This window comes from Grammomys surdaster, unplaced genomic scaffold, assembly GCF_004785775.1.
Source record: "Grammomys surdaster isolate TR1022 unplaced genomic scaffold, NIH_TR_1.0 126531, whole genome shotgun sequence".
Classification (NCBI taxonomy): Eukaryota; Metazoa; Chordata; class Mammalia; order Rodentia; family Muridae; genus Grammomys; species Grammomys surdaster.
Genome location: NW_021621323.1, coordinates 15,074,140 through 15,097,158, shown reverse-complemented (window position 1 = coordinate 15,097,158; position 23,019 = coordinate 15,074,140). Strand labels below are relative to the sequence as shown.

General features: G+C 36.0%; 1 protein-coding gene across 1 annotated transcript in view; it reads left to right on the top strand.

Annotated features, from left to right (window-relative positions):
- The window catches only part of Ndst4 (N-deacetylase and N-sulfotransferase 4), a 319,626-nt gene that overhangs the window by 58,474 nt on the left and 238,133 nt on the right, over positions 1–23,019 (top strand). The gene's annotated exons all lie outside the window — the stretch shown is intronic.

The window sequence follows — 23,019 nt, the reverse complement described above, 5'->3', positions numbered from 1 at the left end:
CTCTCTCTCTCTCTCTCTCTCTCTCTCTCTCTCTCTCTCTCTGTGTGTGTGTGTGTGTGTGTGTGTGTAACTTCAGAATGCATTCCACTCTCAGCTACTCATCTGTCCTGACTTTTATGAAACTGTTTAATTTTTTTAATAAAAAGCACAATTAATTTTTACTACCTGCAAAGAGCATATAATTTAATTCTAAGCCCTTCATACTGCTCTACTTAAAAAGAAAAAATAATAAAACCAAGGAGCTCCTGCGAAGTGCGATTTTACTTTATTCCACTGCCACTGAAATGAAGGGAAATTGAAAGAGGCCTTGAAATTGAAACAGGTTCTGAGAATGCGAAACTCAAACACTGCAGAATTTATCTCAAAGCCCGAGAAATCAGTCCAGAACTTTCTGTTGTTCCATAGGAAAGCATTTCTTCATTTAGAGTGTTCTATAACATAAAGAATACTAATCAAAGTGCACAGTGTTAAGGTATGTTTTAAAAAGTAACACATAGCAAAGTAATCAAATTGTATGGAGTAAAAAGAAATCACTTTTCACATTGCCACAGAACACAAAAGAAAACAGCATAGAATGTTCACAGGACACTAGCACACCCAAGTTTAGAATGCAGAGGTCTAATAATTAGCTTGAAAGCCCTTGCTACAGAATACAACTTTTGAGGAATACTACATTTTCACCTGCAATGATATTCTCAATGTGACTTTGCCATTCAGATACAATGATTGGGAGAATCAGTGTAGCACATGACTTAATGTTGTAGCATGACTCCACTAGCTTTAAAAAAAATGGTGTCACCTCAAAACTGGAGAAAAGGTCAGTTACTTGCTGAGAAGTATGAGGAGTGGAGTTGAGATCCTGAACATCCACACCAATGAGTAGTCATGGCCTCCTATTTGTAATTCCAGAAAATAGGAAGCAGCAACAGGAGGAGAGCAGTGAAAGAAGACATGTAATATCAGCCTCAGACTTCCACTTGGGTATTCTCTCTCTCTCTCCCCCCCACCTCTCTCTCTCTCTCTCTCTCTCTCTCTCTCTCTCTCACACACACACACACACACACACACATGAGTTTAGGTACGCATACTCATACTCATCTTCTTACTAACTTCACTATTCATTAACAGTCAATTATTCTAAGCTCTGAAATTATAAGTGATGAAATCCAACCATGTTCCTAGCCCTAAAAAACATCAAGCAGCTATGTTAGACAAATGAGACTTGGCTCTCCTAACACAACTCTTCCCATGGTATATGAACATTGATGGGTAGAAAACTTCTAATCACAAATAACAAACTTATAACCATGCACAAAGTAACCCATTAATGTATACCAGATGATTGATATGTACATTCCTGGAGGACAAAAGAGAAATATTCAAGCATGTGTATTAAATATTAATTAAAATTATGAAGAGGCTGCTGTACATGCTCATGATTGCAACACCACTTACTCATTTATTGTGGTTCTGTAACTGAGGGAGAAGTGAAACAGTAAGGAGGACAGGCACCATGAAGATGAACACGGTAACAACAAAGGCATGGGCTTTAAAAGCAACTATGATGGCGACGTTTTTTAGCATTTATTACGTGAAAAGATTATTCTCAGTGCTCTACAGATTTCAAAACATTTAATTCTTTTTAATTAATTAATTAATTAATTTATCACACTCCAGATTTTATTCCCTTCCCGGTCCACCCTCCAACTGTTTCACATCCCATACTTCTCCCTCGCCCCCTGTGTCCAGGAGAATGTCCCCACTTCCCAACTCCCAGCCTCCACCCCACCAGACCTTTAAATTCCCTGGGGCCTTCAGTCTCTTAATTCTTAAGACAAATTGAAAGGAAGATCTTTTTTATTGCACTTTTTTCTTTGAGTATATTTTAAAATACAACGTACGTATTATGTGTATGGGGGGTGGTGCCTGTGCACATGTAGGTACACTTGTGGCTAGAGGTTGATGTTGGATAAACTCTATAATTTTTCTTCATTGTATACATTAAGGCAAGTTACTTCATTAGACACCAGAGCTTAAGGCTTAATCTAGAATAGCTAGCAAGCTTCCTCTAATAATCTCTTGTCTCCTTCTCCCGCATGTTGTATTGCAGGAGGGCCATTAGACCTTCCCAGCGTCAAGGCACTTATGAAGTGCTGAATCTGAACTCTGAACAGTTCTAACCTATTTTTCTAATGTGACCAGATCTGGACAGTTCTAACAATTATTGAGCTCGTTCATTATCTCCCAAGCCATCTCCCTAGTCCTGACATTACTGTTAAATGATTACTTATTTGTTCTTTGCTGTTTGCTTTACTCTAATGATAAACCAATAATTAGATAAATGTACTTGATTTTAAACACAAGATACCATCAAGAGTCAAATAAATAAGTTAGAAGCGGATTTAATTAACATTGTGAGGTTCAAATTTTAAGAATTCTTTCAAATTTAAGTAGCTTCTTAGTGTTATAAGATTCGGTTCATAATATATCATTAGTTTGCATTTTTGAAATCATGTTAGAAATTAAAGAATTAACTTAAACATATCACTTTTGAATCACATTTACTCCATCTTAAGAGTTTTTGTTCTGTTAAATGACTGTCCAAATACAAACACTTGGCTTTATATATAAGTGAATTGAATGTGAATAAAAAAGAGAAGGCCACCAAATTGTTCAGGCAGGAAGAACTGGTCACAATATTCTGACATGGAAAAGCATGGCTTGTTTGTGTGGTAGTTCTGGACATCATTTTTTTTAAATAAAAATATGAAAAGAAATCAGAAAAAGATTCTGTGTTGGTTTCCAGGTAGGTTAAAGATTCCTGAATTCATTCTTAATTAGGCGAAAAATCACTGGACATTTTGCCTGTATTGTTGGATTTTGTAAACAGGGGCTGAACCAAATGTTATTTTCTGAAAACAAAAATCACAAGTTGGGATGGATGGGAGGAACTGAGACAGACTATGTATCCACAGAGACGCAGAAAGACCTTACAGAATAAGAAGCAAAAAATAAGAAAAAAGGGTAGTTGTTCCTGATAGTAGACAGGAGAGTTTCTAAGATATTTTGCAGCTGAATAATTAGCAAGCCTTAACACTAAGATAAAATGTAAGTAAAGAGAACCAGAAAAAAAAAAACCAGACTTTTCCTATGGTTCTTAGATTCTGAACTTTGGTTATGTAGATACACACACACACACACACACACACACACACACACACACTTATGTATGTGAACATATATATAAACAATGTGTGTGTGTGTGTGTATGTGTATACATATGGAAGAGAGGGAGAGAGGAGGAAAAGAATGAGAGGAAGGGAGAAGAGAGAGAGGGAGGAAGTGAAGCAGCAAAGAGTTGGGGGAGAGGGAGAGGGAGGGGGGGTGAAAGAAAGAGAGAGGAAGAGAGGAAGGGAGGAGAGAGGTGGGAAGAGGGAGAGGGGGAGGGAGAGGGAGGGAGAAATGCCTTTATAGTTTTGAAGCATACTTGAAGTGAGGGATAGAGTCAGGAGCAGCTATCCAAGCACACTCTATTGGAGGTATGACTGTTCAGAAGTTACAGGCTACGGAACAGAAAGTTTGAAAGGTTAGGTCAGGCTCATAGCAACAATGAGATTTAAAAGAAAAACTGTGAAAAAAAGGAAGTGGAGGTGCGTGGGTGGGCAAGGGTGGAGAATGAGACTTTAAATGAAGAGGGACTGAAAGTCAGAGTTCACATCAGACTCATCAGTGTCGATGAGTACAGCGGAATTCATTCATACGGATCTAAAGGAGAGAGCAGGAAGAAGGTCAGCCAGACCCACTCTAAGGAGACCTGTGGCATGTTGAAACAGGAAATTATATCCAATGTGAGCAAAAGATTGTAGTGGGGAAGCAAGAGGTGCTTCACTGACAGGAATTTGCTTTAAAGTGGCCACACTGAGAACAGAGAAGAGATAACCTGTTTCTGTTCATACAGTGGCAAATAAAAACCACCCACCTCTGTTGCTATATAATGCTGCATTGCCTCCTCTTTGATAGTATGTATACAATGATTATATATGTATATAATACATATAAACACACACAATAAATGTACAATATATACAATGCACATATATAATATATAGAATATATATATATATATATATATATATATATATATATATATATATATAATGAATATATGAATGCCATTTTATAAATGGCATGCTTTCTACAACAAGGGATGGATTGTCTGTCTGTATGATTTTTTGTCTACTTTAAATTGTTCTGAAAATCACAAGACCAACAACAGTCATGACTACTTGTTCATTAATCCATTCACCTGGCAATGTTGTTTGGCTAGATCCTTATTAATAACTGCAATTTCAAGAATGGCAGGCTCCTATATTTGAGTCTCTGTGTTATGTATAAACTAATACTTGATGACATATTTCATTATTCTTAAAAAGGGTATTTTATTTTAAAAGAATCTATGTATGTGAGAGAAAGATGAAACAGTAAGCCGGGGCATTATGATAAAGCTACTAGGGATGTTTGTAGCTAAACTTACATTAATATGCAAATTTAGCACAAGTCTATTTTTATTAATGTGGAGGAGCTGATGGATATAAAAGCTGCTCGAATTATATGATGTATGGGAAATACTAAGCCCATTTAAATTGAAATGTTAAGGATAACTCACCGTATAAGGAGAGGCCGGCAGTATGCTGGGGTACGGTGTGAGTTACGGGGGAGGGAAGCAAAAGCAGGAAAGAATCATTTAAAATGGTACACCTTTCCTCACAAAAATTTGCTCTTGCCATGGTTTTTAAGACTTACTACAAGATTTCAAAAGTGAAATCTTTGACCAGAAGCAATAAAACACATGGACAATTCTTTTCTTTTTTTTTCTATAATTTAACCGTTTTTTAAAGGGGATTGGTCTTTGAAAATAAGGACATCACAGTAATGTGGGCAGTGATGACATGGATGTGTACAACCTTACCTAAATCATGGCATAAATATTTATTCACAGAGCATGACCAGAAATATAGCAAAGAGATTGGCTTTACAGCAATACAACAATTTCCAATAAAAGTTGTACTGCACATTGTGAAAGAGGCATTCTATCATAGACCGGGTAGAGGGAATCTGATTCTAAGTTTATTTCCTATGGCCAATGAAATGGCCTTTCAGAATGCTTTATGAAACCACAAATCATCTGAGCTGCTCCCTGGATGAGGAACTTAAATTAAATTGGAAAGAAACTCTGAGGCAAATCAGCAGCCTTTTGAAACTAAGTTAGCTCTGTAAACCTCACCATAACCCTGTCACGATTACAAGTAACTTAGCATGCTAAGGGAGTGGCTACTTTTTGTGAAAGGGTAAACTAACATCAACACTTTAGTGTACTTTATTCCTAAGTACACTATTGGTCACAGCAGTGTCATTTTTCAAATTTGAATATTTTATAAGAAAGACAATGGTGAACTATGGAAACAATTTAAATCACTTTGAACTACTGTAAAAGGCATTTGGAACTATTGTACCTATGTAATGTTTGCGATTTTGTAGAGTTATAAGCAGAAAATAATTTATAATTGAAATAGAAATAAATGTATCTAATGGTCAGTACCCAAATTATTCTGTGGCAGGTACTAATTCTTAACTGAAAATCTACCATGGGAATAGCATGTGTCATGTGAGCACATGAGAATAGCATGTGTCATGTGAGTACATGATCACTGTTCTGTTGAGGCTCAGGTAAGTTTTAATTTTCTGGTGTTCCCTTCTGCCACCACAACCCTCTCACATGTGTATCCCGTTTGACTTCATCTGATGCCATCTTATCACTTATTATTCATACCTCTCTTTGTTTCTCAATAAATTGAGAATCAATATTGTTGCTTAGCACCAATACATGGTAAGGTGCTGACTCAAATTAGGCCCTGCTCTCCCCTTCTCTAAGCCACACCATGTTAAGTAACACTGCAACATCTGGTCTGCTTTAGGATAATGCATGAATATTAACCAGAATTGCTTTAATTTCAAATAGATAAATAATAAAAAGCTGTATCTCAGTCAATGATAGGTGTGAAGAAGTAACCTCTTGTTTTATCATGAGTATGAACCAGTGTAAGTTTCCTTTCAAATAACAAATATGGAGTTTGCATTTTCTAGTTTTTATTAAATGGTGAACTAGGAGAAAAGAACACATTAAGAATCAAGTCCCTGTGTTTGTAGGGTGACTTTTACAGATGAAGAAAGTCTTCATCTCTAAACGTGAGGTCTACATGCACCATTCACAACAAGGTGCAACTAGTATTGTTTTAAAACTCACAAAAGAGGTCTCATGCATCCCATTAAGGTGTCAAAAGAAAATGTTCAAACAATTACTCTTTTCTAATGTGTACAGGTAGTTGTAACAGAAATCTTATCCCTCTAAAATATCTCCCAAGACAACAGTTGGACATTGTGTTGCCTTAGCTAGCTATATGGAATAGCATTGAAAGTAATTCAGGTACTTCCTGTCTAATACCTCTTACTAACTAGGTACAACTCCTTACTTAGTACAGTCTCAGTCCCTGAATCCAAGCACTTGATGCCTCTCACACATATAAGCATTCGTTTGTCCAGCTTTTTCTTTTCCCTTATGCTAAAACAATCTTGCCTAGTGTTACATATCTCTTTATGTTCAATAACCTGAAATAGGAAAACATAAACTTTATTATTTAAGGAAATTAAAAGCAGTATAAGAAGCAGCCACATTACTGCCCAAATTTTGCATCCGGATATACAAGAAGAGGCCACAATTTAGAATCCCAGGAGGCAACTTTAGAGGGAGAAAAGATATGAAGATCCATAATCTACAATTTCCTTATTAGGACTGTTTTTTTCCCTGCCAGGTATAATTGCATGCTAGGTTAGAAGGTTTAACAATTTAGTAAATGGTGTGCCTGACTTACATGTCTGGGGAAATTATTATATCTTTATGCTTCATTTAGTGGAGGACTGTATTAATCATTTAGTGTTGAGAGCTGCCCAGCCAGTAAGTACTCCATCCACACAGAAGCTGGAGATTCTGATACCCATTGAGAATTTCCCAGAAAAGTGCAAAACAGATAAAATGATAGAAATCTGGAACTACATGATTATATAAAGTGCTGAAGAGACCCGGGGAATTGAAGCTCTCAGATATCATAGAACCCATGAAATCAGGTGTCCTGAGGCACAATTTTAAAGGAATGAACCTATCTATCCAAATGCATTGAGTATTTGCTCTTCAAGTGCATTTTCTACTTCTCCACTAGTCTTCAAAATGCTTACCAATGCTACTTTTCCAATAGATTCATCAATTAAGCCAAAAATTATATTTAAGTTGTCTATTTAATCTCAGTCTGCCACTCAATGAATCCAAGAGAAGTATCTCCAGTTAGGATTCATTATTTTCAGCAATGTGTTTTGTTCTAATGACAAGTCTTTATTTTATTTTTAGAAATTTGACTTTCTTTAGGTCACATTTCTATAGCTAAGGAGCTATGAAATGAAAATTATCTTTGATAGTATCATTAAATTATTCTAACCCACTTAAAAATAAATAGTAAGTGCTTCACATAAGAAAATTCATTTTCCTTTTAAAGATCAAGTATAATATTGATCAAGTACTCCTTAACTTTTTTCATGTCAAAAGTTATAGTCTTCCTATTCTACACTAGGATATTGCACTCAGTTTATGAACAGACAATCTTCCTTACATTTGCCACACGGTGGTACCTCATTAGATGTACTCACCAGAAAGGAAAGGTAAAATCAAAATATCTTTTCATTTTATTACAATCTATAAATGGAGGAGAGGTTAAAAATGTTAGTGGGTATAGACAAAATAATTTTCCTCCATATATTTGTCATTAAATCTGGTTTCCCAGAACTTAAGAGATGGCTCATTGGATAAAATGTTTGCTGTGCAAACAAGAGTGCCTGAAATCAGATGCACAATCTCAATATAAAAGTGGAAATGTGTGACAGACAGGTAGCAGACAGACAGACACATGTCCTAATTAAAAGAAACATCCTTTATTCTCAAATTTACAGGTCAAATCCATTATCTTCGCTTTTAACAAAAGTCTATTCTAATCAAATTTGAAAATTCTATAATAAACTATATTAAAACTATCCAGAAATAAAGACATATTATAAATTATTTACAAATAAAGTGATCAAAATTAAAAACAATTTTAATAAGCTCATTTGTTTACTTTTAATATGTATTATAAGATAAATATGCATGTTATTTCAGTGCGTTAATTATTTTTAAGGTATCTACAATAATACTCATGAAGCAAGACAAGTAATATGCTAAACCTATGATATGTAAATATGTATCTCTCACTGTTCTTGTCTTGGAGAATTATCTATAATAATGTAAAAATATATAAATTCATAGCTTCACTAGCTTGGATAACAGTAAAATACAAACATATATAAACTGTAAAAATGTGAGTCTGACTTATACATTATGATATTGTCAAAACCTTTAAAGACATTAAATATTTGATAAGATAAAAACTGATGATCATTGAGCCTAGTTGGGTAGTTTTTTTGATATAATTAATGAAATGGCTTTTTTTCTCTCTTACTGCTCCATCTTCAACAAAATCATATTAACTTTCCTGGGCATTTGTCCACTGTCTCTTGCAAATCTCATGTCTTGGGAAACATGTCAGTTCAACAGAAATGAATATCACCAAATGCTGAACCTATTAGAAGGTATTATAAAACCCTTCTAAAGGTATTTGTTTTGAGAATCTTTGATACTATCTGAAATATATTTTAATATGTAAATAGTAAGTAGTTTTCAAGGATTAATATCTTCTGAAATTTTTCTTTTTGGTTTGTTCTTAATGGATCTTCTTTTAAATGATACATTTTTCTTAAGAATCAGAAGTCAGAGATGAAAGATTATTTAAAGTCGTGATTCTTCCTGTGACCCCTTGTTTTAAGTTTCTGAATAAAGAACATTCCATCATGAGCTAAAACACAGCCTTAACAGAAACTGCTTCCCCACCTCCCATCCCCACCCACAGAGAAAGCAGCATTAAAAATTCTGCTATTAGATCGTGGTCCAATAGCTGGAGGATACCAGCCTGAACCCAATTCTGTAAGTCAATTTTCTCCATCCATGCAGTCGCATGAAGAGGTCTTCCCTTTGGGGAAGCACACTGCAGCAGCCTTTCATTGGATCTAGAGACCTGGCTTTGTTTCAGTGAGTGGCAGACTGACCATGATGGATTCAGGCACATACCCAACAATACCCAACAGATATTTATCCAGAATGTTTAGAAAGCAAGGGCATATGCCAAAGAAACTCCGTAAAGACATCTTAGTTTAATTAACTAGAGATATGACCTGAGAACATGATTCTTGTCTTGACATTTCCTGAGAGAGTACTTACGTTTGTGGTAGAAGGGAGGGGAATGGAGTTAATATCTAAGGAAGAAAGGAATTCTGGCTAGAAAATAGCTCTAGCTACTTCCAATGAGAAACTCTACTGTAAATTGCCTCAAACACATTGACCATGAACAAGGAAGAGAGCACACTCTAGCCTATCAAAACTGCATGGGTAATGGATGAATATTTGTTTAGTTTATACTGTTGGCAATTCTCCACAGAAAGGGCCAGCTGATTGGAAGAGAGTCAATCAAGTTCTGCATTCTCCATCCTCTGATAAAAGTGATCTGACCAAGTGAAATATGGTGACAGTGTAATACCCCAACACTTAAGAGACAAAGGAATAGATTTGTGAGTTTGGAGCTAGCTTAAGCTACATAGTGAGTCCCAGGCCAGGCCTTGCTATACAGTAAGATCCTGTCTCAAAAATAACAAAAGGATCTGAACCTTCAAATATCTTGATCACTATGAGTTTGTCTGACCTCTGGCATTTCAGTGGCTAGACATCCAGAGAGTAATGCATCTCAGGATAATCGGCATCACTCCAGAGCAAAGAGGGCCCATTGGATCGTAGAAGAAGAGTTGTTTAATGATGGTCTCTACAGTGGAGAGTTTCATTAACAACAAATTACCTTTATGAGAGGGGCAAGCAGAACCTTTCATGCTTACAAAGATGGGATCAGGAAGGGATGCAATACTAAAGATGGATGATTTCTTCATAATTGCCCAATGAAGGTTCCATCTTTGTTTGTCTTGGTTGCTTGGTTTGGGGTGATATTGTTTTCCACTACATTATTAACATGAGTTTTTTTTCTAGTTTAATTTTTTTGCCATAATAAATCCATGACAAAAAGCAACAGAGTCGGAGGGTAGTTGGGGGGGGCTAAACTTCATCCTATACATTACAGTTCACCATCAAGTAAAGCTAAGTCAGTAAACAAGGCAGGACAACTGGAAGCTAAAACTAAAGCAGAGACTATAGAGGAATGCTTCTTCCTGGCTCATTTTCTGTGGTTCATACTCAGCCACGTTTATTATACAATCTAGCACCACCCACAGTAGTCAGGGCCTCCTACACAAATTACGAATCAAGAATATCTGCCATATACGTGACAAAGACTTGACTAGTAGAGGTAATTTCTCAATTGTTTTTCTCCTCCCAGATGTATCAAATTGTTAACTCCTGAAAACCTATTAAAAACAAAGTACAATTATAAATATGTTCATCTTCTTAATTAGTGCAAAATTATTCCACAAAGTAACTCTCTTAATGTGCATTCCCACCAAGAGAGCACTTTGTCCTCTTTGCTTCACATCCGTGCTAATAATCAACATTGTCAGATCCTAAATTTTTCCCGTATTCTGGGTATAAAATGGACTCTGAGGGTTTTATGTACATGTATGTGTTTGCAAATATGGGCAAGAATGATCAAAGACAAAGAAGGCATGAATTTAATAGAAAGTAAGAAGGGGTGATATGAGGTGAGAAAGAAAACAGACATGGTAGGGGCTGAAGAAAGGAAAAAGAAATGAAAATAATGTGTCATTGTTTTAATTAAAATGAAAAATTATTTAAAAACAATGTTATGATTCAGTTTGATTTTTATGATTACCAAACAGTTAAGTGGCCTCTGTGTGTGTGTGTGCGCATGTGTGTATGTATGTGTGTCTTTGTATTATTCATTCCTTTAGAATTTGGTTATGGTGCCTCCTTTCTGTGATTTAGAATTTAACCTATAAAAATAGGACAGGCAAAGCCTTTTATAAGTTTCACCATCATGAATTTAAGTTTCCTCTTTCCTGATCTTGTCTAGTACTGGGAATTGGATCCAACGCACATGCTAGACAAACTCTCTGCCACAGGCTCACACCTCTGGCCAAACTGTGGAATGTTCGAGGGTTTTCCCTATACTACTTTGTCCTGTCCTACCTCACAGTTGGATTTTAGCTTCATTTAGACCAGTAGTTCTCAACATTTCTAATGCAACAACCCTTTAAGAAATTCATGTTGTAGTGACACAGGCCATAAATTCATTTTTGTTGCTACTTCATAACTATATTTTTGTACTGTTATGAATTGAATTATAATGTAAGTATTTTCAGAGATAGAGATTTGCCAAATCAGTCAGGACCCACAGGTTGAGAACATCCTTAGAGCATCATTGCAGACATTTCTCATACTGGCAAACACAATGTCTATTCACTTCTCTTCCTCCAAACTGTCCTTTGCTCAGGTGTCAGGTTGTAGATGCTTTCTATGCCTGTGTTTCCTGTAGCTGACCTTCTGTCTGCTTTTAGTGTTACTGACTCTAACAATTTGAATGTTACAGGTCATTAGTCTGAGTCTATTTGTAGTTTTAGCTGTAGCATATGTCACTCACCATATTATGGAAAAAGGTTAATCTCTATATTTTACTCCATGAATAAATTACAAACTTCTTTCTGTTTTAAAACTTGTCATTTGCATTGTATGACATGAATAGCAATATGATAAATTCCAAAAACAGCCAACAAATACAATAAATTGTTCAGAAATTTTTAATCTAAAAAATAATACAGATATACGGTACACTTTTTGTAACTGTAGTTTAAATTTTTGAAAGTCATTGTCCTAAGTAATATAAAAAGTCTATTGTATAATATTCAAAGCAGTAACTTCTTATTGTACTATGCAGTAGAATTTTGACATCAGGTATATAAAATTTCATGTTATCGACTTTTTATTTATACTTTGTTATTTTATTATTCAATATTTACCTCATTATTATGCCAAACAGTAAGCATTTTGGTTACTGTATGTGAATCATAAAAGCAAAATTCAAGTTGTGTATTACATGCCCCGTTTTACAGATTATGGCACTCAGTTATCAGAAGACATTTAACAGCTTTCCCAGGCCACTTGTTGGCTGATGAAATCTCACTCTCACTCACTCAGATCTGAAAACAAATACTCGTAAGCTCTTCACTCCATTGTGCTGCTTTTAGGGAACTCTGAACTGTGCCTCTCAACTTTATCTATTCTCCAAAAGATATGGCTGATGCTGAATAAATATGTCACCGATTACCCTAGTTTCTCTTTAGATGTATACCTCTTTCACCTTTTAGTAATGTGTCACTTATCCTCGTGAAAGCGTCTCTTATATAAAAACACCGATGCACAGATAATGATGAAGCTCTGTGGCACATTCCCCATTTGCTAAATTAGGTGAAAATGTATGAACATTTTGATGATAAGTGAAACAAGATCTTCAGTGTTAAAAGTTGAGCATGTAAGATGAAAGAAATTGTGATATTTGAGCCAAGTCTTAGCCATATTCTAATGTATGTATTATAATCATGATTGAGAACTAAACCATGCTTGCCTGCAATTTTGACAATAACTGTGAGGTCTGATGGACCCCATATTTTTCTGTCTGCATTCAAACTGTCCATAGACTTCTTTCTGTATGTGTGCACCTTGTATAGATCTAATCCAACTTGATTTTCACTTGTAGTGTAAGTTGTAGCACCCTGGGTAAGAGGCCTTGTCATAGTCTCAAGAAGTATGTATTATATGATCTTAAATATCTGAGAAAAAATTTAAGAGAAAAAAACATGCACAGTTGTCAAGCACTACCTATATGACTATTATTGAAATTTGGGTGTCTAAATATGCATTTTATGTATATGAGTGTTCTGTCATATTGTACATCAGAAGGAGGAATCAGATGCCATTACAGATGGTTGTGAGCCATCATGCGGTTGCTAGGAATTGAACTCAGGACCACTGGAGGAACAGTCAGTTTTCTTAACTGCTGAGCCATCTCTCTAGCCCCAGATTGTCTAAATATGCAATACTGAAACTATTTGTCCTGGTTTGCCTTTCTAATGCTATGAAAAGACACTGAGTAAATCAACTTGCAGAGGAAAGGATTAATTTGGTAGTATTTCCAGGTCATGGCTCGTAAGGCTCTTACTGGAATGTTCCCTCATGAAGTTCACAGTTAGACTCTCATCTAACCCAGGACCACTTGCCCTGCGGTGGCAAAGTTTACAGGTGGCTGGACTATCAATCGACAATCAAGAAAATGCCCCTCATACACACACATGCCCACTGACCAATTTGATAGTAGCAATGCTTTATTTTTTTATTATTATTTATTTATTTTTTATTTTTAAATTTTTTTTTACACTCCAGATTTTATTTCCCTCCCGGTCCACATTCCTACTGTTCCACATCCCATACCTCCTTCCCGAGTCCCTGTTTCTACAAGGATGTCCCTACCCCTCCCCCACCGCACCAAAACTCTAAAGTCCCTGGGGCCTCTAGTTTCTTGAGGGTTAGATGCATCTTCTCAGACTGAATCCAGACCCGGCAGTCCTCTGCTGTATATGTGTTGAGGGCCTCATATCAGCTGGTGTGTGCTGCCTGATTGGTGATCCAGTGTCTGAGAGATTTCGGAGGTCCAGGTTAATTGAAACTACTGGTCCTCCTACAGGGTTGCCCTCCTCCTCAGCTTCTTCCAGCTTTTCCCTAATTCAGCCACAGGGGTCAGCAGTTTCTGTTCATTGGTTGTGTGCAAATACCTGCATCTGACTCTTGCGTGTTGGGTCTTTCGGAGGGCAGTCATGATAGGTCCCTTTTTGTGAGTGCTCCATAGACTCAGTAATAGTGTCAGGCCTTGGGGCCTTCACTTGAGCTGGATCCAACTTTGGGCCTCCTTTTCCTCAGGCTCCTCTCCATTTCTGTCCCTGAAATTCTTTCAGACAGAAACAATTATGGGTCAAAGTTTTGGTTATGGGATGGCAACCCCATTCCTCATTTGATGCCCTGTCTTTTACTGGAGGTGGGCTCTACAAGTTCCCTCTCTCTACTGTAGGGAATTTCATCTAGGGTCCCTTTCTTCGAGTCCTGAGAGTCTCTCACCTTCCAGGTCTCTGGTGCATTCTGGAGGGTCCCCCAACCTCCTACCTCCCTGTTGCCTGTTTCCATTCTTTCTGCTTGCCCTCATGACTTCAGTCCTTTTCCCCCACACAACACCAGACCATGTCGTCCCCCATCCCCTTTCTCTCCCATGTCTCTCCTTCCCTCCCTGCTTGTGGTTGCTTCCCCCACCCCTGCCTTCCCAAGTGGGACTGAGGCGTCCTCACTTGGGCCCTTCAGCTGGTTGTCATTTTTGAGTTCTGTGAACTGTATCTTGGGTATTCTATATTCTTTGTTTGTTTGTTTGTTTGTTTGTTTGTTTGGCTAATATCCACTTTTGGATCTGAGTTACTTCACTCCGGATGATATTTTCTAGCTCCATCCATTTGCCTGCAAAACTCCAGTTTGGGTCAAATTGACATTGGCTAACAAACACATTATTATATTTCTCCTATCTTATAAAACAATGAAATAAATACTTGAATTAATAAAATGTGTGAGTGTGAAAGACACTTGGGGTCTGGTTTTGTTCCTCAGACTTACCTTCATGAGCTGAAACTACATGGTAAAATAGTCCTGCACTCAGTATGATGAAGTGATTAAGTAAAGTCATTTATTGTTTTGATGTGCATGTGTGCTTTGTATGTGTCTGTGCAGCACTTCGATGCTTGGTGATAGTTAGAGAACCAGAAGAGAGTGTCAGAAACCGTAGATCTGGAGTTACAAATGCTTGTGGGGTGCCATGTGGGTGCAGGGAATCAAATCCTAGTCACCTGGAAGAGCAGCCGATGCTCTTAAGCACTATGTTTTCTCTCCAGCCTATAAGTGAATTTAGTAAATCATTTTATACTCAGAACCTACCTTAGGAGTTGATATGTAAGGGAAACTTAAAAGACTGCTGAGGAAAAATGCCTGAGTCCAGTCACCAATAACCGTTGCTTCTCCAGAAAAACAAAACAAAGCAAAAACAACAACAACAAAACCCAACATACTACTAAGTTTTTATTTCTCAATAAAAGTTTTTATTTCTCTACTACTGAGTTTTTATTACATTGCAACTTTCTGAAAGATATAATGTTTTAGGTTGAGAAAATTAAAACCTATATTCAAGGACTCAGACTCACAGCCTGTAATGTGGTGTGGCTTGGAAATGTAAACGAACCACAGCAATTCTGGTTGTAGTGATTAGTAACATCCCTGCAATGAAAGGGAGGAAGGTATCAAAGGCCTGTGATTAAATTAACTTCAAAACAAGACATTTAATCTTTTTTTGCTTTACATTCATATTTTAACAATAGAGTTTTGCTCAGTGGTAATCCTGAGAGAATGTCATTAGTTAGCCTGTCAGTGCACAGCTCACCAGGAATCACCTTGAACTGATTTGCTTCATGCTCATATTTAATATTGAGGATTCTTAAAACCTGTTTGAATTTTACTTCGAGGAACTGAAGCAGTTCCTCTGGAAGGCTGAGGGATTTAACACATTAATTCTATATCTTAAAATTGCTACTTCAACTTAATAATAATTATAGGGACAAAAGAGATCAAGTGGCATTTATTAAATTATTTCTCACATAACCTTGCTTTCAGCATGGTCTTTTTATGTAATTTGAGATTCGGATTTAGAAATTAGGTCAGATATGTGCTCAGTATTTAAAGAAGATGCTTCATAAAGTGGCCTGTCATTTCCATAAAGTCAAGGTCTGTCTTTCTGTGCAATTCCAGAAGTAATTAATGATCCACATCGAGGCCCATTAATTCATTAGGAGCTGTGAAATGATATTGTAATTCTCTCTTCATTCATTAACTATAATACAGCCATAAAAATTCTCATATATTTAGTTACTCAATTGATAAAGAAAAGATGAAATAAATATAGGGTCCATTTTACCTATTTTTCCAAGCAAAGTGTGGTTAACTGACACTGTGCAGTTGTGAATGTTTGATTTAAAAAAACATATTATGAGATAATGAATTTTAAAACATATTGACATACATTTGAATCTAACGAAGAATTTTTAGACTTTTTTAAGCACATTGTGGGTCAGCTTATTTTAATTTTGGTGACAGGGAACTTGCCCATTTTACTATTAGCATAATGAAACCTCCAGTTGCATCTTGTTCCATTTCTGGCCCAGTAGTGGATTCAGCTGCTTTGCCAAAGAGACTTGGCTCCCACTAAAGGACATGGCATTTCTTAGCCACAAATCATGCTGGAGGGATGCTCATTGTTTCGATATAAAATCTGTGATCAGTTTTAGTACCCTGCTAAGTGCCTCAGACCCAAGCAGGAGCAGATTCAGTTCTGTCTCAGGCCTGCAAGCCCCATTCATTCCCCATACTAGGAGGAGTTCAATGAGAGAGGGAACAATTAGAGTTACCTCTCTACAGCAGCATCACAGTGTTGGAATAATAATGCCAGTGGGATTACCAATTACAATTTAAGTTCCTTCGTACCATTTATTCAGATATATGCATGAATGCATAGAATTTTTTGTTTAAAATCCAATAATTGATGTTAGTATATGGTGGTATGATTAAATGTATATCTAATTGGTTTTGTATTTATGTTCATTTTCAATTTTTATTTTAACTATGAGTTTCTTGAAAAATTAATTACTAAACATTAAGTAAAATAATTTCATAAAATTTTGTACTCTACGTTTTTTTGCCTGTGGAATTTGATAATATTGACTAATTCTGTCTGTTACAGCTCAGATTCATACACTCTGGTCTCTTTAGCCACTATAAATTTTGCAACTCTTTGACCTGCCTGTGAAAGGAGACACGTAAAAACATGTTCCAGAAACACTTCTACAGCTAGAATACTCTACTTTCCATGGGCACCAAGTAGGTGTTTTGGTATTCCATCCTCCAGTATCTCACAAACACAATTATTCTTCATTTGTAATTGTTGGCTTTAATTGCCAACTGGATACAACCTGAAATCACCGGGGGAGACATTCTTAGTGAGAAATGGTTTCCATTGTGTTGGCTATGTGGGTATGTCTGGGTGGGGAGTAATCTGAATTAATTTTTATGGGAATACTTAGCCCATCACAGTTGACACCATTCCTTAGGCAGGGAGTCCTGAACTCTATAAGAATGGAGAAATAAAGCTAAGCAAAGAATCACAATTGTGTCCTTTTCTCTCTGCTTTTGACTGTTGACTTGATCTGACCAGCAGCTACAAGCACCAGCCAGACATCGTGATAGCTCTGATGTGATGGACTTTAGCCTTGAATTGTATTCTGAAATAAGTCCCTCTTCCACAAAGCAGTTTTTTTTTGTCAGAGCATTTTACAGCAAAATAAATGAAAGTAAAAATTGTCTTTGCTTGCTGTTCTCTGGAAGCTTATGTCACTTAGTCTTTACCTGTAGTTATCTTCATCCTGTCTGCCTACATTGTGGATTTCACTACAATTACTCTTCCCTACCTGGTTTTTATATGTGACCCCATACGTTTTAGTTTCTGAAAGAATTTGCTGCTTCCATATGGAAATTTCTGAAAGGCCTGCTGCTTCCTCCAGGATCTCAGGATGTTTTTATAATTCAGATTTTAGAGAGAAGAAATAAAGCTAATGTGGCCTTGAGCATCTTCTCCTGCCTGGGAATCAGATGGTTTCTAGCATCCTCATGGTGACTCACAACCATGTGTAACTCCAGCTTCAGGGTATTTGATGCCTTCTTCTGGCCTCTGAGGACACACATGGTATACATATATAGATGCAGGCAAAACACTCAGACACATAAGATTTAAGGCCTCTAAAAGAGAAGGAAAATCATATTAAAAACACATATTTTGGGGGCTGGTCAATGGCTGAGGGGGCACAAGCATCTGCTGGCAAGCCTGGTCACTTAGCTTATATTGCAGAACTCACAGAGTGGAAGGAGAAAATTGAGCATTTCAGATACTCTTCTGAATGTCACGTAGACGCTGTGGAATGTGCATGTGCGCGCACATACACACACACAAAATTCAAAATAAATAAAGGTTAAAATTTGTTTACATTTTTTCAATCTCAAGACAGAAGAACAAAATATGCTTAGAATAATAAACTAATTAATTGATTAATTAATATAATAGTTTATGAAATATAATTAAATCCCACGATTGAATCCCTTCGTTCACTCAACAATAGTATTGAACAGGTATTTGCTATCAACTACTGTACTTGATTCCAGACATACATGCTCCTGTCAATCTTATATGGATGAGATTTTTAATTCAGCTTCACCCATTCTTATTGAGTTTTTCTTCAGATGCAATCAATCAAAGACAAAACATGTTAACATGGAATAACTCACCTGTGAAAGCATCTCCAGTTCTTTCCCTTGACGAACAGTTTATTCCTCTAGGTCAGCCTCCACTTCTCTAACTATGTTCTCCACATACTTCATCACAAATTCATTTCCTCATAGTTTATATAAACTACTAGATTGGGCATAATATTGATGAATTCAGCTTTACACTTAAGTCAATAAAGCTGACTCAGAGTTAAGACTGACCATAATTACTAAGATCCTAACTTTCATCCTCAGCATTATCTATTTTCTGAGAATTACCAAAATAAAATATCTATTCATTAATTCTAAAATATTGGTTGAAAATATATGACATTTTAGATGTTAAATTCATATCCCAAAAGTATTAAAACATAAAATAACAATATAAGAATAAGGAAAACATTTTCTTAATAATGACTTCTATGGCTTGTACACAGAAATCCCCAAGGAAAAGATTATATATATATGTTTTGTGTGTGTGTGTGTGTTTGTGTGTGTGTATGTGTTAGTCATATGAATTTAACTTTTGAGCAAAAATTAAGTCATGTTAGACTCAAACTTTAATTCAGATATACCAATTCAAATGATTACATATATCCACCTAAAATTTGTTCCATAGTTTTTCCACCCCAGTGGTTCATTTCTGTCCTTGTCGTGGTTTGGTTTGGTTTAGTTTAATTGGATTTGATCCCATTTTCCTAGGTAACTAGGATACTCCCTCATTGATCTTTTTTCATTAAATAATTTATTTTGTTATTTTACATTCTGATTGCAGCTTTCCCTACCTCCTATTCTCATAGTCCTTCTCTCCCACTTACTCTTCTCCATACCCCACTTTTCAGAAAGGGTGGCCTTCCATGACTATCGATCCCCCCTTGCCATATCAAGCTGCAGTAGAACTAGAAAGACACATCTTCTGTTGAGTCTAGACAAAAAAGCCCACTTATTGGGAAAGAGATCCAAAGGCAGTCAGCAGGGTCAGAGACAGTCCCTGCTTCTGCTATTAGGATTCCCACAAGAATATTAAGATTCTCACAAGAATATTAAGCTACACATTTGTTACCTATATGCAAAGGCCCAGTTCCATCTCATGAATGCCCTCTGGTTAGCAATGTAGTCTCTGTGAGCCCTTGTGGGTTCCAGGTTAGTTGATTTTTTAATTTTTCTTTTTTAGTTTTCAGAAGTGTCCTTGACCTCTCTGGCTCCTTCCATCCTTTTTCTTCCTTCACAGGAGTCCCTGAGGTCCACCTAATATTTGGCTTCAATATTTGTGTGTTTCTGCATCTATTTCTGTCAGTTTCTGGGTAAAGTCTCTCAGATGACATTTATGCTAGGCTCCTGTGTGCAAATATAACAGAATATTAATAATAGTGCCGGGGATGAATTCTCTCTCATGCCATAGTTTTCAAGTTGGGCCAGTAACTTGTTGGCATTCCCTCAATTTCTGCTCCACCTTTACCCCTTCACATCTTGTACACAGGAAATATTGTGAGTTGAATGTTTTGTGGGTGGGTTGGTGTCATGATCCCTCAATTGGAAGTCTTGTAACCATAAGAGATGGCCATTTCTGGTTCCATATTTCCTATTGCTTGGAGTCTTATCTAGACACACTCTTATAGAGTCCTGGGAGTTTCTATTGTTCTAGGTTGATATCTTGTCTCAGAAATGCCCCCCAGCCACTGATTCCAGTTCTCTCTCCCTCCTTCCTCCCAACACTTGATCTGTTCCCCAATCCAACTTTTTCCCACCCTGTACCCTCCCTCCATGTACCCCCAAGGTCTATTCTATTTTCCCTTCTCAGTGAGATTCAAACATTCCGATTGAGACCTCTTTGTTACTGAGATTCACTGGGCCTGTGGATTGTAGCATAGTTATTCTGAATTTTATGGCTAATATCTACTTTTAAATGAGTACATACCATATTTGTCTTTCTGGGTCTTAGTTACTTCACTCAGGATGATCTTTCCTAGTTCCGTCCATTTGCCTGCAAGTTTCATGATGTCATTATTTTTTAAACCTGAGTACATTTCCATTGTGTAAATAAACTACATTTTTTTTTAATCCATTCTTTGGTTGAGGGGCATTCAGGTTGTTTCCAATTTCTGACTGTTATGAAAAGCTGCTGTGAATATGGTTGAAGAAATGTCCTTGTGGACAGTTTACAAAATTTAAGGTACACTTTCATGAAAGTTGGCAGACATGGGAGTTGCCTCTTACCTGGTGTCCCTGGTGTCTGAGAGCCTCTGAGAATGCAAGTAGATTCTCCGTTGTTGATTGTAATTAAACAGTTCTATTTGGCCTTTTATGGATGCTTTTGTAATTTTTTTCTATTTCCTTCTCTATATTACTCTTTTTCTTTAAAACACACATAAATTATCAGAGAAAGAAGTGTGGAAGGAAAAGGTATTTTCTGTAAAATAAGGGACTTATATTTTCACTAACTCCTGCTTTTTATTTCATGTTTTATTTTTTGAACTATTAAATATAACATATACAAGGGGTAATTTGTAATTTTATTCTCAATTTAATACAATAAAGAGTATGAGATTTTTATTCTAATATTATGTACTAATTTCATCTTAGTGTAACTTTTGGGATCATACTTGTGTGTAGGTATGTTTCTCTTGTTCTTTCTTGGGACATCTTGTATAGATTCTGGGCTTTAGAAAAGATCCTTAAATTAGCAACAGAAATTGTAGGGTGTTATTTGGGGTTGGTCATTGATGATTACATAACATTGGCAATTTGCATCATTTCTTATAACAATCAATTCACTTAAGATGGTAGAATACATAAGTGTGTGTATTTTTATGGGTCTGCTAAAATAACTCAATTTATTTATTTATTTATTTCAAACAACTTTACATTTTTTAATATCTCTTAGACTCAGTTTTGACTATAACACATAGATATATACATATCATTGTGAAATAAAGCTATATAAAATAATATTCAATCAAATCAATATTAAAATTACTACACTAAAATGCATAAGTTATGACTATAAATTATTTATATCAGAGATGCTTTATATTAAAAATAACAGGGCAAATAGAAAAATTAACTCTTTTAAACTAGTGTCATAAATACATGCTATAGCAAGAGATTTAAGGACTATTCATTCAGGTTCTCTCCCTTATTCATTCACCCTCCCTTTGGCATTCTTAAACCTATTAATATATTAAATATTTTAAAAATAAATCCCAGGCCAAGGTAGTTCATGGCAGTAATTCCAGTTTTCACAAAGACAGGTAGAGGCAGAAGCAACAGAAATTCACATTCATCCTCAAATACATCGGTAGAGTAACACAAGTCTGAAATGTGTGAAAAACGTGTCTCAAAGACAAACAAAACTCCATTTATATATATAAGAATTAACTTACAAAATTATTAGATGATGCAATAAATATAGGATTCTCTTCTGAGAAGTTAAAATTTCATAATAAAAAGTACAATTAACATTCATTTTTAAAAGTCATTATTTATTATTCCCTGTTAAAGCTAGTATGCTTTAGTAAACTAAGAAAGTAAAAGCCTAAATAATCATTCATTTGAAAGTTTTTTCCCCCGAAAGACCACTACACCAAAGCTTAAAGAGACTGGTAAAAGATAAATCCAAGTTATATTCTCATTAACTTTCTCTATCCTGACTGGTAATGACATTTTCCATTGTAAGCAGAATTCTATAATTGACTCTCATAAAATGAATTAGAATTTGTTCTTTGCTAACATTCTTGTTATGTGGATGACAAAAGAGTTGCTGAGCAGGGAGATAGAAATCCACAAGGTGCCTCTATCGCCATGTATGAGTGATACAGTAATTAAGTTTAAACAATCATAGTGCATACAAAAATCTGTGGGTGTTCTTACTTCTCAAGTAGTGGTCTTGGTAGTTTCACACACAATGAAAGAGGGATGATTAAACATTTCACTCTGTTTTCTTAAAACTAAAGCAAGCAAATATATATGTAAAATAACATAACATGGTTTTTCATCTTTAAATTTAATGGTGACTGCATATTATATGTCCATAAATAGTTATTCACTGCTCTTAAAGCACACCTTCTTTCTCCATTTGCATTTTCTGTAATTGCAACACCATTTTCTGGTGCAGTGAATATTATCCCACTATGTTATGTAGACTTGAAGGGCCAATTCTGATCAAAGACTACAATGGGCACTTTATCCATTATGACAACTATGGCCTTTAAGATTTTACAACTCACACCACTGGTGTTATGATCATTCACCCCATATGCATGAGCTATGACCAGGCAAAAGTGTGTGTTTTCATTAAGTTTTACATAATCATTTTTACTACTGTGCATTAGATTTTTTAATAAGCTGGGTCTGCTATTTGGAGGGATAATGTATGCAAAGGAATGCAGTAAGAAACTCCCAACATGACTGTTTCATCA